The sequence below is a fragment of the Gadus macrocephalus genome, chromosome 23 (assembly GCF_031168955.1).
Source record: "Gadus macrocephalus chromosome 23, ASM3116895v1".
NCBI classification, from domain to species: Eukaryota; Metazoa; Chordata; class Actinopteri; order Gadiformes; family Gadidae; genus Gadus; species Gadus macrocephalus.
The window spans coordinates 18,340,521-18,344,559 of record NC_082404.1 but is presented as its reverse complement, the minus strand read 5'-3'; the positions used below and the strand labels follow the sequence as shown (position 1 = coordinate 18,344,559).

Here is a 4,039-nt window from a genome sequence, read left to right as displayed (position 1 = left end):
TATCAAGAAACTGAACAGATTGCATTTATTCTTGATTGGACTCAATCTTCAGCTTTTTAATAAAAAAATAAATGGATGTTCAATCATTTAATTTAAATTGCGGTCTAATTACGTTCCTCAACAGCTCTGTGAGAACAGGTTTGAGGATAACTGCTATGATATATATTGTGGAATCCCCATTTCATATTTCAACAACATTCATCCTACGCCTGATGAACACATGGAGAAAACATAAATGCCAACATTGCACTGCACTGCATTCCGACACAGGCACTTAAAGACTAGCTAGGTTTTATGAATCTTGCTCTGAGACGCCTACAGGTGGATTGTAAGGAAGGCAGGATTTGTAGCCCCGGGGATGACAGAGTCCCGAATGACAGGTACACTCAAATACACACTTCAAATAAATGCAGCAGTCACTGGATGCAGTTCAAGAGCTCCTACAAGCAGTTTGATTCATTTGGAAGGGACAGTAGACGGACAGACTAAGCAGCTCTGGTGATAGCAGAGGAGGGGAGTGAGGGAAAACATTCAGTACCAGCCAGCACCACACTAATCTGACCTTCTCTGTGGCCGCACACCAAACCACCGCAGACCCACTGCAGAGACAAAGTGGAGCAGACGAGTTCTCGTTTAGCCTACTCCAAAGGCTGGTTGGGTTGAAGCCTAGACTGGGTAGCCCCGCCCATTCTGCTGGCGATTTGAGTTTGCCCTGCAGAAAAGCAATACATTTCTTTCTAGTGTTGATACGTTTTTGCGGGAGCCAATCACCAAGCTGGCTTTTCCAACTGGCGCGCCATTGGCTGGTTTAACACAATGACGACAGGGAAGCGACGGCAAGCAGCCAATTGCATAGAGAGTAATTTGAACTAGGCCCATTGATCACGCCTCTTGTGCTGATAAAAAGATGACAGCAGCTTCCCCAGACCAACGTACAATCTTGAGCTTGGTCTGACAATAGCCAGGCTAGTTGAAGCCCATACAGTGGACAGAATTGGAGCCGAGCAAATGAACACTCATTCCGAAAGCACATAAAATAAGCGGAAGATATCCATTACTTGTTTTTAGCGATGAAGGTAGACCCAATGGTATGTGCAGAGTTTCTTGATTTGTCAGTGAAACTGCTAGAGACAGACTTACTGAAAATGAAGACTAATAGTGGGTCAACAACCAAAACAACGTAGTCATTTCTGGTTGCAGTGCTTAATTTCACAACAAAACAAATAGAAATAATAACCAGAATTCAACAACACATAACAATCACAATTAACTCTTACAAGACGCGAAAACATAAAGTCTCAGTATCAATGCATGCTGGGAAACGAAAATAAACTAATCCCATCGCTAGAATACCAAGCTCCAGGTCAAACCCATTGTACCACTTAGCATTGGTTTATGCATAATCGGTTGATAGGGTCATGTCTAATTGACTTTTTGCATAACTTTAGGGACAGAGGAACATGTACAACGATAAACATTCCAGGAATACGACGCTGAACTCATTCAATAAAAACATACCTCTTCATATCGACAGTTTTCCCCTCGTGTCCCAGCAGTCACTGCATGCAGTTCAAGTGCTTTTGCCAGCAGTTTTTATTAACTTGTTGAGTCAGGTTAAAATACTGCTCAGCTGGACCTGCTGAATAAAAGGGTCAGAAGGGACAGAGGCAGCCATGGTCAAAACAGGGGGGGGGGGGGGGGGGGGGGGGGGGGGGGGGGGGGAACTGAGGGCAAGAATGCACTGCAAGTCAACAGCTCCCAAATCTCACCTTATGAGCCCGCACACCGACAGAGCCCTCACTAAAGGTCACTGCAAAGAGAAGATGCAGATGTCATCATTAGAGCAGAAAAATAAGTCAAAAGAAATCCCTTAGTGGTTTAATGATAATTCAATGTGTTTGCAAAGCATTCTCTTCAGTTACAAAGGTCTTTGGACAATATACATGCATAAATAGAACAGTTGTCCGCGGACCCATCGTACAAGATTAAACTGGTCTATGAAGCCTTGAGAAGTTTGTTGCTGCTCCTCGCTGCCTCGTCGTACAACGCTGGACACAGCTTTGTGCTCAGGCAGAGCACTGATGCATGTGCACTGATATTTTGTGAAACAAACATTTAAATTCACGTTGTGCGCCGCTCTGTGGGTCTTATCCACGGTAATCACAGTGAAGAGCAGAGTTTGGTCATGTTTAGAGCGCTTCGCCCAAAATCACGGCCGGAAGTAAATCAGGGATCAAACCGACAAACTCGACACCAGATGTGGATTTAGACAATCTCAGTGCATTTCAGAATGTGTGTCCACGTCGCAACGTGTGTTCATACGGACAACACGGGGTACATATGCGGCTGAACTACATCAATACGGGTACATGACTTTTCTTTAGTCTAGGATTTTCCCTCGCAGCAGCCAAGTAATGTTGCCCAACAGTTTTACAAGCAGTAATATTCATTTGTTTATTCTAGTCAAAATATTGCTTCACTGGACCTGCTGAATAATGGTGAGAAGAAAGAACTAGGCAGCTTTGGTGATGATTTCAATTTCGACTTTATTGTCCCACTAGGGGCGATTTAGCTTGCATCTATGTTCACATAAAAGGCACAGAATAGAACAAATACAAGGCACAACAACAGCAACTGCTAAAAGCAAGGGTAGGCAACTTATTTTAGAAGCATTTTTTGTCATATTAGTTGAAAGTCTCTTCACAACCTGTCAGCAATCAATAAAGCCAATGCACCGACAAAATACATTTCGTAACAGTGGCTGTCTCAGGCCTGTAATAATCCCTCCAAATAATTTCAGTTAGTCACGAAACTATTGGATGGTCTACCTACCTACCTACCTCGTTAGCTAGCTAGCCATGCTAGCTCTGCTGTGCATTCATCGCAGATGACAGGAGTCCTCCACAAGGCTAGGCAGACCCATGGCTAAAGCTAGTAAGCGAGCTAGTAAGGCCTGAACATTGCGGAGGGTCTATTTTGGGTTTGCTAGATTCCAAAAATCGAGCTTACTCTGGCTTGTAGCTCCACATGGCCGAGCCTAGCTTTAAGAGGTACATGGGATCAAAACAATGGGAAAGAAATACAAGGCACCAAATAGCTAATTGCTAATAAGCAGGTCCATAGCTTTAGGTACAAAGGTGACCGTACACCCCTTGGTCCTGCCAAAGGCTGCCCTGATACCTGCCTGAGGCCAAGAGCTCAAACTCACTCCAGAGAGGGAGGTTGGCCCAGTCCAGGATTGCATGTGAAGAACTAGGAACCTGCCTGTCATAATCAGTTTTAAAATGCCCTGAGTCACCCCAGAAATCTTACTTGGCACATTAATAAGTACATTACATCAGATTTAGTTTCAGCCTGCATATTTATCTCAGTGATACAATAGTTAAAAAATATTATCCTAGAAAAAACATCCTGCGGTTGGACCTTTAATAGGTAGAATTTGTGTGGGTGTTTTAACAGTGTGTTATCAAGGACAAAGTAGATAGGATATTCACCATTTCATATCATCACCTTCGGGTTGGGGATGACTCCTTAAAATCAATTATTGTATCCATTTAAATGAAGAAGGGCTCATCCCACCAAGATAGCAGGGGAGTGAGGATAATAATTATCAACCAACACCACCCTAATCTTATTGCCCACACACCAAAGTAACTGCAAACTACCGACAAGAGAAAATACAGAGGTCAAGAGTTTGTGTTGGAAGGCTGGGTGAGGCTGCACACCTGTTCATAATCATTGAGTAATCAATGTGCACAGGTTGAGCCAGTCATCACCAGACACACCCATTTTAACAGGTCCATGTTTTCTTGACACTGTGCTTTGTTTGAAATCGTTCCCTATTCACTCACTCACTATCCCCTATATAGTGTTTATGATAAAGTGCACTTTATAGAGAACGAACAAAGGAGAATTCGGACACTACGCTGAACATTTCTAAACGTCATTTGCGTCATTAAATGCGGCGGGTATTTGTGTGACGCAGACAGATGCGCCGACATCATGCAAACAAACCAGGCACTCACGAGAGAGCTGGAGG

General features: G+C 43.6%; 1 long non-coding RNA gene across 2 annotated transcripts; it reads right to left on the bottom strand.

Annotated features, from left to right (window-relative positions):
• Positions 1 to 291: 291 nt before the first annotated feature.
• On the bottom strand, positions 292 to 3,706 carry LOC132452672 (uncharacterized). Of its 2 annotated transcripts, none has more exons than XR_009524460.1 (3): positions 3,495 to 3,706; positions 1,770 to 1,810; positions 292 to 1,639 (listed from the first exon to the last, which is right to left on the bottom strand). It is a non-coding gene; the product is annotated as an uncharacterized LOC132452672 (long non-coding RNA). The 2 variants fall into 2 exon arrangements; XR_009524461.1 differs by having other exon boundaries at positions 292 to 1,636.
• Between the last annotated feature and the right edge of the window lie 333 nt (positions 3,707 to 4,039).